Consider the following 13940-nt stretch of genomic DNA (forward strand, 5'->3'; position numbering starts at 1 on the left):
CCAAGTAATTTGGTTGTGGGGGAAATCTTCCTACTTATGTCAGTCTACCACTGTGGATTTGTCAGGCCACATTTTGACCAGGAACAGTGCTTTTCTTGTTACCATTTCAATAATGCTGTTTAGCAAAAACTAAATTCAAAGAATAAAGACTTCACGTTAACAAAAATTCTGGCAGAAAATTCTGTCCAGACTGCTGAGTTCTTTCCTGACATAACTCAGAAAGTACAAAGATCCATGGTTTTCTGTATTGTCATAGCAGATGGCTAAAAATCATTAAATTTATTTTGAAGTATTAGAATTTTTTTTAATGCTCAGTTCTTCTGATGTGCCTTTTTATTTGTGAGCCTCTTAATCAACTCAGGTCACATTGTAAAGCTCTACCTGTAGCCATCCGCACTAGAAAGTTTCTTGACAATTTTGACTTTCACTTGATCCTTCCATTTTAGTTGCTAGGGCATTTATAAGAAATACCAGTTAATGCAAATTTTGGGTTAAAATTTGAGGAATGCCAGGAATGATGAGAATCAAGACTACTCTCATTTACATTATCTTCTGGCTGCTGTAGAAATGGGGATTTTCACACTTGCAAATAGGACATAAAAACAAAACCAGAAACTCAGTACTGCCAACAGCTGGAATTTTCATCCATTTATCACTGGGAATTTTAAAGCATTGTGAAACATTGGTATTTTAGTGAGCTTGTTCTTGTTCACCCAGCACCCAAGTGTCTGTGTTGGAGAATGTTCCCTTGAGGATAATAGTTGTTTGAATCCTAATTAGGCACTCTGATGTTCCAGTTTTAAACATTAAGTATCCCCAAGTTAAAAATATGGAAAGCTTTGTCACTTACAACATCTCCCACAAAGATATTCTTTAAAAATACAACATACCACATCAATTGGAACCCAGACTTTTGTAATCTGATCATAGAAAATAAACACAAAATTACCTAAACCTTTGAGAAACACACAGGTAACTGTTCATCGCCGCACCACATTGCCATCTGTGCCTCCTTTGCAATAGTTAATTTAATAGTTTAATTTTAATAGTCTTGTAAGACCCACCCATGGACTAGGAGTGGCACAGAGCCTTGCATGTCCCGCCTGAGACACGATCACAAAACATGTCCCTGGGTGTTCCTTTCCTGCTGCCACATGTGTTTTGCAGGACAGTTTAAAAACTTGTGTTTACCCCATCTGGGCCACTGAACAGTGTGTTGGAATTAGATGAGGTCCTTGAATTCCTCGTCTCCCTTGCTTGTGTCAGGCAAGTCAGTTGCTGCCTGATCCCTCAGAAATAAGCAATACTCTTTATAAGTGCCTTATAGCTGTGGTGGATTGTTTATATTCCCAGAAAATGTGACATGAAAAAAGATGGCAGGGAGGAAACCGTTTGGCCTCAGTTCTCAAGTTTCTGTTTTTCAACTCCAGAGGTGGGATTTGGGTCTGGGAGCTCAAACATGAAAGGATTTCTGTCTTCAGTATGTGGGAAGGGGATTTATAAAATGCAGAAGGCGGAAACTTCGGATCATGAATGTCGGGCCAAGCTCTGTGACCACTGGGTGCCACTCTTGTTCCACGACGAGTGAACTGCTGTGTCTTTAACAAGGTCCAAAAAGTTTACTGACTCGGCTGAATGTCCTTATGTTGAGTCAGGCTGCTGAAATACGAATGCCATATATTCTGCCTAGAACAAATAAAAAGCAGAAGGTCAGTGATAGACGCTTACAGTAAGCAAGAAAGGAAGATTCAGCAAGCAAAATCCAAGCAGTAAGACCTGCAAGTCCAGGTCTGCTGAATATACCACACATAAGGGTAGGTTGTTAACCATGGTTGGGAGCTCCTAAGAAGGCAATGTCAGAATTTGTATTTTCCTAAGGAAAGGGTGAAAAAAAAAGATTTTAAAGTCGTTTTTTAAAATAAAACAAAAGATTTTTAGTCAGCTTTTTACATCTAATGCAGCTGGTAAAATAAAACATAGTACCTCTGTTTGAACCATAACCTGCTATCGTTGGGGTGCTGTAACAACCACGGCATTCTGATCATGCATTTCTAAGGGGGCAGACAACCACCACTGCTGTAGTACTGAGTATGGGAGAGTTAAGCTAACTGCAATGATTTCTCTGTCCAGACTAAGAGAAGTGCTAAATAGAAATAAAAAATCATCAGCAAGACATTGCTTCCCTATTCAACAGTGTGAGGTTTTTAATAAATATGTTTTTCTGAGGCTTTACCTGGCATAAATTGCTGCAGTTCTGTTAAAGTTGTGGTGACAGCACTCATTCCTAAAAGGTGGGAATACTCTTTAATTCTTTCACGTCTTGTTAGTTTGGTTTTATTTTAAACCAAAAATATTCTAACATCTTTGAAAATACAACAGTGAACTGCTTACTTCCAGATACATTCTGCCATACCATGATCTGAAAATGGAGGTAGATTGAGGCAGATTTCTTTCTGGCTCTTCTCTTGTGGAATTCTTGTTTGAAATTCATTTGGAGCTACAGCTCCTCTTGGGCTGCTAATGACTGCATTTGTTTAGCTCTGTGTATTAAATAGGTACTATTGAATGTTGTATTCAAAGCTTAGAATGGATTTTTTGTATTGTAGTTACACCCAAAGGCCCCCAGCTGAACTCTAGCACATCAGAAATTGTACTAGCACAGCAGATGTGACCTCTGTCAGGGAAACCTTGCCATGTGAGTCCAAAAGAATAGGTGGAAGTGGATGCTGGCAGATTAAGAGAATAAGAAGCCACGGAGTTAGCGTTGGTCAACATGAGAAGCTGTGGTCTCAGGAAGGCAGCTTTTTTCCTATAGAATCACAAAAGAAAGGTAAAGTGACAGAACTCCGCTGATGTTTACAGGGAGGGCAGAGGGGAAGAAACATCAAGGTGCTTCTTTGAAGCACGGGCTGCTCTCATGGACCATGGCCTCTCATAATAACTAAGTTTCCAGGAAGCAGCCTCAGAAATACTTGTACAGAGACAAGTGAATGTGAGAGTTTGTGGCAGATGCTTCAATATAAAAGGTGAAGCAGTGGAAGATGTAAAGAGAAGAGGGATTAGGCCAAAGCAAGAGGTAGGGACATATTTGTTGAAGGATGGATATGACAAGTGGTGCAAGAAGGCCTTTATAAAAACCAGAGGGAATGTTGTTTAATTTTGCAAAATATGAAGAGATCAGAATTGGAAGAGAATTTTAGCTCTATTCATGAAAAAGCAACTTAGAGATTTTGTGCAGACAGATGTGCGAAACAAAGGTAGGGGATGAGGCCCAATTAGACGTCCAAGGTGATAATGATAATCTGATTATATGAGTAGATGGGAGCACAGTGATCAGAAAAAAGTATTGCTAGGAAAGAACATTTTAAGGAGGTTTTTGTCCAGGCCATGCCATCACAGGCGTCATTCTGGGCAGAGAGTTCACACTGGAAGCTTTAGCTCTTGCTCCCCACTCTGCTAAGAGTAAAGTGAATCGATAGTAGAAAACTTTTGCAAAAGATTCCATGTATTTGATAGCAGAAAGAATTTGGAAATAATTTGAAGGAAAGGAGGAGTTTGCAGGGACTGAAACTGTAAAACAAGGACTCTCTGAAAGCTTGGGTCTGAGTGTGATTTAGAAAGACAGCTGAGGACTGGAGAAGATCCAGCCAAGACTGAAGGTTTATTGCTCCTAGTACCTTAGAAACTTCAGTTCTGTGTCAAATAAAAGACATTAAACAGGAATTAAAACCAGCAGGAGCCCAAGCCACGGTTTCACCTGGGTAAGTAGCCCACTGACTTAGAGCATCACAGTAGTGAGCCAAGACATCATAAGAAGAGTGGAAATAGGCCATTGGGAGACTTTGGGGTGAAGATAAGTGGCTTATATTTGGCATGAGAGAAATGGAGAATTCTTTTGATTAAACCCACAGTAAGTAGGCTTGTGTAGGGCCTAAATATCTTTGTTGATTTTACTAAAGCCTGCAGTCAATTATGTAACACTACTGGAAAAGAAGTACTTAAAGACTTGAGATCTCAGTGGAAGGACTTAGTTTACAAGTTTTGGATATGTCTGAATATCCTTAATATAAAAATACCTCATCTGCAAGTTACATCTAGCCATAGCAGCAGGATGTGGAATAGATACAGCTGATATAGGGGCTAGAATGTCATTTAATGTAACTTTTATTTTTTCAGGAATAGAGCTTGCCAATATCCTTTCATTAACTCCAGGCTAGGTTTTTTTTTTAAATGACTGTTCTCCATGTCTCTTGCATTTTATGAGTCCAAGCATCAGAGTGGGTCAAATTTAGCTACTTCATTTTTTTGTACCCTTCTATTAATCAGTACAAAATGCAGATACTACGAGCTGAAACAATTGGTACTTTTCAATTATCTTAAATAAACTATATTCTGTTACCGTTTCTTGGTTGTCTTTGGTAACTACCTCACAAAGTCTTTCCTTACTCTTAGGCAGTGAGTATATGAGTTATTTCATATAGTTAGAAAGGTACTCAGGTGACATGGTTATAAGTACATCTGACAATGTCTTATCCTTAACCAGTCATTTCCTCTTTGAGAGGAGGTACACAAGCTTCCCCTTTGAGCTCTTTAATAGGTCTTCTCTGAGGAGTCATTTAGGTCTTCCGCCAAGACCCATATTTGGAGTGCTAAGGTTAGTTTGGACAGCACAACCTTGAATTTAACATGTCTTCCTTCTCTTCCAAAATTGCAGTAGATTATCATGGCCCCATTTCCCCACTAAAAAAAAGACATTTCCAGTTTCTACAACGACCTTGGTATCTCAAATGAGACATGACAGTTACTGACACTAGAGTGTTGTTTTTCATCAGAAAGCAAAAATCTTATTTTTGGTAAGTAGCTCAACACTGAATTACATCACCGTTGAGAATACTGTGTAGGATGTAGGTTACTGGCAAAGGCCCCAGCTCTGTGCAACTTCTCCATCAGACTTAGTATAAATCAGATTACATTTTTACTTTTGGCCCCTGTTTTTTTCCTCAGCAGGTACAATATTCCGTGGTGCTACTTTCTGGATAATAATGAAAAGGCAGAATCTTACATAAATGGACCTGAGACTTGTAAAATTGCAAACAGAAAATACAGCAATATCTTTATAGTACCACAGAATCATTTAGGTTGGAAGGAAGCGGTTGAGATAATGTAGACCCTGTGTTTCAGTTTGTGCCCATTTCCTCTTATCCGGTCACTAGGAACCACTGAGAAGAGACTAGATCTCATTTTCTTAATTTTCTCTCATCAGGTACTAAAGACACTAATAAGATCCATATGAACCTTTTCTTCTGTATGCCAAAGCCTGTTATCTCATGCTCCAGATCTATAATTATTTTAGTGGTCCTGTCCTGGATTCAGTCTGGTAAATCTGTATCTTTCTCATTCTGGGTAGCACAGCTCTGGACCCCCACCACTTCTGATGTGTCTCACCAGTGCTGAGTAGAAGGGAAGGATCATCTCCTTCAACCTGCTCTTCCAAATGCTGCCCCAGAGGCTATTGCAGTTGAATTGTCATCTTTTAATTGAATCAAGATCTGGTATTTGGAGCTTCTGATCACTTCATTCTATGCTGTTCTCAGGACATTTACCTTTTACTGGGGATCCTATAGCGAATAAACTGGCATCTAGTTTGCTGGTTGTCTGTAGAGTGAACTAAACAATGAGTTAAGATCTTGGAATTTTGCCTGCCTCAGAAACAGAGGTGGTTTCCAAGCCAACCTGAAGAGACTTCCAGCATACACCACTGTCCTCCATTCTGGACATGATTTTCATTGTTTTGAACTGGTAGGAAGAGAGTACTTTTTCTTCTAGTCAGCTACGCAAGTGCACATAATTTGAATATTGATCCATAACAGAGAGGTTCTAGGTAGATTTTCTAAAGTCTAAACCTCCATGCAGCAGGGTCACAGCCATTTGCCACCATCACCTTTTCTGGCTTCAGTATCAGTGTCTCTTTGGCCACAAGGTAGAACACACAGCTGCATCCAATAAACCTGTCTTGGGTCTGTTACCCAGCTTTGGGAGTTCTGACTTGTCTGCTACCTGTCTACTTCCACTGTAGTTCTAGAAGCTCTTTGTCAGCCTTTGAGATACAGCTACTGGTAATCAACATGAGGATACATAACCATTAGTTTTTGATGGCTCACAGCAGGATCTATTAAGGACCTCTCCCCTCTTCCAAGGTCACCTCTCCTAAATCACTTTTGTTATCTTCCCAGTGTGTACAGACAGAGAAAACTAGGTCCAGCTCAGAAGGAGGGGCAGCTAGAAGTTCAGGAGGGGTTGACAAACTTAACAGCTCAAGACCTTAGGCTTTCAGCTCCTTTGGTTGTTTTGAAGCCCAAGTCAAAACTCCTACCAATTTTCTGTGTGTTATATAATTTTTCCAGAACTAGGGACATTGCCAGAAGCAAAACTTTCCTTTGTGTGATGCCAGATAGAAAGCTATTTCAAAATCAATGATTCAATGCTTAAATTACTAGTAGACATCTGCAATCACTTTTCTACAGCCAGGCATGGCACCTCTATGCTCTGTGCTGTGCACAAAAACAACCCGTTCACATCTGGGATATTTATGGGCCTCAGAGATCACTCTGAAACATATGTAAAGGAGCTGCTGCCATGTTAATATTCCCCCTCTTTGTAGGACATATTTGAAGAACTGTTGCTAGGACCTCCACCTACTTTACAGCCTCCTGCAGCTCATGTTGCCCTACCACCCATTCTGACACTGAGCAAGGCCTTGTTGTCCATGTTTGCTCCACCCAGGCACTGATCTTCATCTCTTTTGACTATGACAGAGGATTGCCAAAGACATGCTTGTTTGGATCTCTTTAACTGTCTCAGTTTGCATGTCATAACAAATGCAAACAACAGGAAGAAGACAATAATCCCACTTCAAGGCAGCCTGAGTAAGCCTTCCAGCTCCTCCTGGTAAACGGAAGAGCTGTGCTTCAATGAACAGTGGTCTCTAGAAATGCTGTGTCTCCTCTTGCACTTCCTCTGCCCTTCCCTTTCTTTGACATCTTCCCAATTACAGTGCACTGGTTCCCAACACAGTGAAAGCCCTCGTGCCTTTGAGATGACTTAGTATTGAAAATACTAATCTATATATGTCACATATTTATGTCACATGGATGTGTGCATCACATTGAAAGTCAATGTGATTTAGTCTCTTAACTCAATTCCTTTTGAAATGTTACCTTTGATAATCCCATGTATTTGGTGAAAAATCCAGTTCTAAATATAATTTTGATGTAGTTGATAACGCAGACAACTAAATATTACGATTTTCAGCAGATGTAGCTTCATTTAGAGACATTATCAGATGTGGGGTTTATAGCCATATTCATCTGATCATCCTCTCCCAGCCTAAACACACACTGAAATCTTACTCTTGTCTGTTTCAGAAAGCAAAGTATCAAACAAACATTGAGAAATGCAAATGAAACTTAAAGGCTGGTGAAAGCACTGTCATGGACAATGTCCCAAGTAAAAGTAATTTTGCTAAATGTGAAAATAACTTGCAAATGCTATAGATTCATAATCATCTAAAGGATGGTCTATGCTTTTTCCTACTCCTAAGGTGAAGGGGTCTGCTCAGCCTAGCCTTGGTTTTTATTTTAATATTTTCATATTTATATTCTTCCAGACATCTGCACACAAAAATTATTCTGCTTTAAAGAATGGCATAGTTCACACTGTCAGTGCTGTCGTTGGGCTTTGATACTTAGATATTCAAGTCCTTTACTGAAGCAGCTATGTAAGGCTGAGCTGACAAAGGTATCTTTGCTAGAGCTTCTAAACAGGGATGTACAAGGAGTATCTCTGTGAAGATAATTAAAGGATGTTTTTTGCAGAAAGCACTTTTGCAATATTAAGTCATTCTGTATTTAAATTTCTTAGGTAATCTCTGGGTTTAGGGAGATTTTTACTTTAATTGTTAATTTTTTCCCTTCCCATATCACAGTTTAATCATATGCTCCATCCTTTTAAAGTGACTGGGTGGAATTTTAAGTGGCAGCATACTAAAAAAGTAATTCAGCTGTGGAGCTGCTATAATTCTGATGGTTTGGGTTCAACCCTACATGCAAGCATTAATTAGCTTCAGTTCACGAAGCAGGCTTTCAATGACTGAATTTCTAGATTGATATTGTCTTTTAGAATAGTTTTCATTCCTCATCTTAACAGTATGCTCCAGTGCTTTGTGGTGCTGGCAGCTAGTGGAGTTGAACTTAACATAGTAAGTAAGGTATGAATTACATTTCCCTTCCCCCCTCGAATTTATTTTATTAAAAGGGAATTTTAGAAATGCATAGATTCCTTTCCTCTGATGAGCCTTGGATCTTTGTACACTAGTTAACACCAATCAAAAGATAAAAATCAGCATAATAAAATGCCTTCTGTTCTATTCTTCCCATCACAACTGCAAACGTTCATAAATGTTTTCTGATTACTTCTGCAGAGGGTGAAGTGTTCTAATTCCTTATTTCCCTAGTGTTAATATAACTGAAAATACTAGAGAATAGAATGTGAAGGAGTGAATTTACTCTTGTAAATAGTATTATTGCAGACACAGCTTTAATATACCTTTAAGTTGGGCAATAACCAAATACATTAGTCTGAGTGACTATGGAGCCAGTAAGTGAAGTGATAAAGAATCATGATGCAGACTTCATATCTGGTTATGTTAGAATTTATGTTAGAATTTTAAGCTGTTAATGGAGGATAGACACAAAAAATAACCAGGTAGCCCTTTGCAACCTTAGAAAATTCTCAAAGTACGGGCTAGGTGACAGAAATCAGAAAGCAAACAAATGTGGTTTTGGTTGCCTCAAATGGTCATAAAGACAATGAGTGCATCCCAGGAAGGTGAAGCAGCATGTTGCTAATTTACATAGCTTTGTTATTTTTATTGTATATTCTTGACAAGAATTGTTTAAAGAGGATGTTTAATACTTGAAAATTTCCTGATTTTTTTCTGATCTGCCTTACCTGAAAATGAAATCTTGGCTTTCCTGACAGTTCACTGCTGTCCTGTATGGTATTAAGCTGGATCCTGTTATGGGAGACAACAAGAATTTTCTTGTGTTCTTTGCTCAGAGTAGGATCAGGCTTGAGTCCAACATCAAAATCTATGTTCAGATATTTAATAATATTTCTTAGTAATAACCCCAAACCTTGTTTCTTTTCTGATAAATATTTTTTCTTGTTTATTTTAAATATCCTGTTTTAACACAGAAATCATTAATTGTCTGCCAGAGGGTCTACTTTTCATGTGCATGCTTTATATCTTAGATAGAATTCTAGGAGTAAGCAAGTATGAATCATACTGGTCCTGAGAATCAAAACACTTGCCTTTCAATCCATGCTGCTCAATAACAATAGGACAGAAAATAATTCCAATTAGTTTTGTGTTCATTCAGAAAAGTCCCAGATATTTTTAAGGGTCATGTCAAATTTATGTAAAACATTCTATAGGAAAGGAAGATTGCTGTAACAGTTCAAGCTATAGCCTTTGTCCTGAAAACCTTTTTTATCCTTGTCCTAATATTCTTTTGAGAGCTTGAGGCAAACCACTTAGCATTTCTGTGACTCAGTTCCTCATCTAAAACTGGAAGTAATAAATTTTCCACCTGACAGTGACATTATGAGAAAACATACATTCAAAGCATTTTGAACTCCACTTAGACTTTATTCATGGCTATCTATTTGTATGTCAATAGGACAATCAGGATGTAGCAAAGAAATGGCTATTTAATTATAAACAAATTAAACAAATCAGACAGTTTAGATTTTTTCTTTGAAGTTCAGTGTTCAACATTTGCAATATATCATTCAGCACCGTTATTGACTGACATCCAAATTCTACTGTCTTTATTTTGGCAAAAACTTGGGTTAATTTTGTTGTCTGGAATCCAAAGTTTTGATTCTGCAGAATGCTGAGGTGATTGAGTTTCTTTTAGTTTTGCTAAAAGCTCTTTCAGTTCAGCACCTCCCAGCAGCAGACCATTTTTAAAGCATTTTCAGGCTCCTTTGTGAAAGCACAATGTTATAAAAAGATGATGGACTTGCTCAGATAGATGTAGGGTGGGCAGCATTTGTTATTATGCTTGATGATTCTTACTATAGATACATCTTTGTAATGCCAAACACATAATAAATAGTTGATGTACATTCCTGACAGAGAAATTGTACTTGGGCATGTTTGTATTACACAAAGTCCAGTTCAGTCAAATCTCTCTGTTCTCCCCATGATTTGTATTTGAAGTAACTTCAGTGTTGACCAGTATCACAGCATACATTTGTTTGTTTCATCCTCAAGCCTTTGATATTAAATTCAAAGTTGTCCAACTGTGCCTCTTAACTATCTTCCTCTTGCCAGCATGGTAAGGAATCTAAAAATGAGTGATCTTAAATGGCTAACTCTGCATTGGTATGCATTCTGCATAGCCCTCTGAATTTTCTTAGCAGCACACAAACTCAGAGAAGTAAATGGATATTTTACTAATATTAATGAGCAAATAGTGGGCATTCTTAATCTAAACATTTTTATCTAAATGTAATGTAATTGTATGGCAATGTATAATTAATGAGCGTGATATGTTGCGGGTTGATTATGCGCCAGAGACCTTTTGAATTTAAGTTTGTCTTTCATTTTTTTAACCTTGATGAATTCCTAGAAACATGAGAACAAATACATTGTGCTTGTTACAGTAAGAGGGAATTGTGTGTGTGATATCTAAAGCAGATAGGTATCTGCAAATTTCCTGTGTGCATCCACGCTGCAACTAGCGTGTGTTAACTTTGGCTTGTGCACATATCCTTATCTTTGCTCACAAAGTCCCATTTAGTTCAGTTTTCTGACAGTAATGATTTGTGTGAAGGTTTTTGCAGCCTTAGACAGCAGCAGGAGGAAAAGATGTTGCTTTTGTGCAGAGCCTGTCTCGAGCAAGGGCACAGGAGGTTCAACATTTAAGGCAGTGGTACTGGGGAGTGGTCAGCAGTACACTGGAAACCAAGAGGTCTGTCTCAGAGGACAGGCTCTTATCTGCCCCTTCTTCTCCTTATTTGCATATATCCACAGAATAAAATGTTCAGATCTGCATACTCGTCGTAGGGCCAAAATAAAAGAAGATAAAAGCTCTCCCCAAACCCACTTTTTTTTCTTTTTTCTTTTTTTTTTCCTTAATAAATCTGTAAGACCATTAAAAACTAGGCCTTTATTTGAGTGTATAAGTGCAATCTTATCTGTGTACCTTAAGGCGAGCGTGGTTGTAAGTTATCTTTCATATTCAGAATTACTGTACCAGAGAAGTGGTCTCTAGACAAGTATCAAGACAGTCTGGTAGTGCAATAGCTGAATAATAGAGATCAGCCTTCAGGACCAAGCCTTGAGCCTGACATCAGTCCTCTGTGCATGAGCTTCAAAGGAAACCATATTTAGTCCTCTAGGACAGTAAAAAGATTGTTTGAAGTTAGGAAAGCACATGTGTAAGTATTGGCAGGCTCAGGGCTTTTATCCTCAATGAATACAAATGTCTTACCACGTTAGAAGTCATTATTGTTTTGAAATAATAGATGCAAATATTTGAAGCAGATAGCCTTTGAAAAAATATGCTGGTTTGAGTGGATTGTTATACTATACAACTTCTTTCCCTCTGTGTATTCTGAAAGGATACTAATATATCTTTTAAAGAGTTTAAGCTTTTTTTGTCCTTTCTTGCTTTGGAGAAAAAGTGTGTTTCCATGTCAACTAACACATTTGTTCCCATATATTAAGGCCCATTGTGTAATTGAGATTTTTTTCATTGCAAGATATGACTTATTGAAGAATAAATAGACCTAACTGGTTAGAGTTTTAAAATGCACATCCTCAGCCCACTATCATTTGAACATATTCAGTAACATGCAAGTAGACATTCCTGGAAAAGGTGGCTGCAGCTTTAATGAAAGGGACACCCAGTTTTATTCTGAAAAAGTGCAGAATTTCTCAGACAATTAAGCAATCACACAGGAGGAGTCAGAGCTGCTGTTGAAGAATAGAGGATCCGACTGAGGTGGAAAAGCCTCAACTCAGCCAGCAGCACTAGGAAGGGTTAGGCCAGCCAGTCCTTAGTAGGGTGTCCTCCACTTTATAAGTGGTCACCAAGGTGACTTCACACCTGGTATGTGATTGCCTGAGAAGTGTCAGGAGATGCAATGAAGTATTTATTGCACCTTCCAGCCCATCACCTGCTATGCTGCTTTGACCCTCACAGGTTTGCATTCCTCACTACTTGGTTGACTGTGCATGTTTCATTTATGCTTTTTGTATTTATAGAGCAAGCTGGGTGGAAGCATTGTCACTTTTTTCTTATTCTTTTATCTGTTCCTGAAGAAGTTCAGGTAATTTTCCATTAAAAAAAAACCAAAACAAAAAAACAAACAAAAACAAACAAACAAAAACAAGAACAAAAAAAGCCCCACTGAAATTGTTGATCAGTTGAGATTGTAAATTTACTATGTCATTTAGTTTGTTACTTTTCTGAAGGCAACTAAGCTGCCTTTAAGGCAGTTCTTATAAAATCTCCTGCTAATCAGAAGTACTATAACCTTTGAAAAGTTTGTCACTTTTTTGCAGTTAACAGTATTTCCACTAAGCCATTTTATTGTACCTAAAAGCAGGAAAGAAGCAGGAGGGTCCTTGTAATAGTGTTAATATGGCACAGACATACTATGATGGATTTTCTGGTAAGAGTGGCAGTTTCTCTTCAATATTTTAGTGTAAACTATGGAACAAATTTGCTAAAATAATTTCTACTGCATATGACTTAGGAGAAGGGGGAGAGGGAGGAAAGCCAGTACATATAAACCCATGTATTTCAATTTACAATTCCTAGTGAATAAACTTAAATTATCATAACAAAACTTCAATCATGATAATAGCTCGCTTTTTATTGTAAGAGCCAAAGTAATTAATCTGTATATTTATGATCCTTGTCTATGATTAGTTTTCTGTCACAGGATGTGGTGAGTCTGTGCTGTTATGACTATATTTTATTTAATAATATTTTCCTACACAGTGCTGAACACTTCCTGCTGAAGCAGCTGAGTGGACAAATCCATGAAGATATCTTTCATTTTCCCTGACAGTGAATGATGTTTCCATATATAAACATAATAATAGAGTCGTTACATATGCACTCACATTATCATAGCTGCTGTGTGCTCAGTGTTATTCAAAACAAGGCAGGAAGCCAAGTTTTCCTAGTTTCCATTTTGATTCAAATTGTATTTGTAATAAAGGGATTTTCATTCAACCTAAATGCAGTTTCATCATCGTCCAACAAACCTCCCCACTTTTTTTTCTATTATTATTATTTTTCCTTTATTCTAGGTCGCTCAGTCTTGATGCAAGAGAAATTCTCCTCTGGTGGTGATAACAGCAGTGCGACTCAATGAACTATAACAAGGGCTCTAAATGCATCTCCTGTAGAATACCACAGTGATTTGCAAAAGTGGGAATAAATCAAAGCAGTGAAGAGATGCCATGTTGAGCCAGAAGCTAAATGTTACATCTTGTTGCATGAGGCTGGGGGGAGAACAGATCCTGTTTTTCTGGCAGCACAATATCTTTGTGCTTGTTACCTCCGATCCAACCCCATTAAGACAATCATTCAGAATCTGCAGGAAATTGTCACCTCTTTCTTTCATGCAATGGCAGTTGGTATTGGTGCCTACACACATTTCTCATTTCCTTCAAGATTTTCAACACACACACACAAAAAAGAAGCTTAATTTATATTAGAAAATGTGTCAGCTTACCCTGAGGCTCAGCATGGGCACCAGGGGAAAAAATAAAAGATAAATGCCTCTAGGTGAACTGGCAGAGGCTCTAATTCTCTCCTCACTCTACTGCTAACACAGTATGCTCTGCATTAATC

The sequence above is a fragment of the Cinclus cinclus genome, chromosome 3, assembly GCF_963662255.1.
Source record: "Cinclus cinclus chromosome 3, bCinCin1.1, whole genome shotgun sequence".
Classification (NCBI taxonomy): domain Eukaryota; kingdom Metazoa; phylum Chordata; class Aves; order Passeriformes; family Cinclidae; genus Cinclus; species Cinclus cinclus.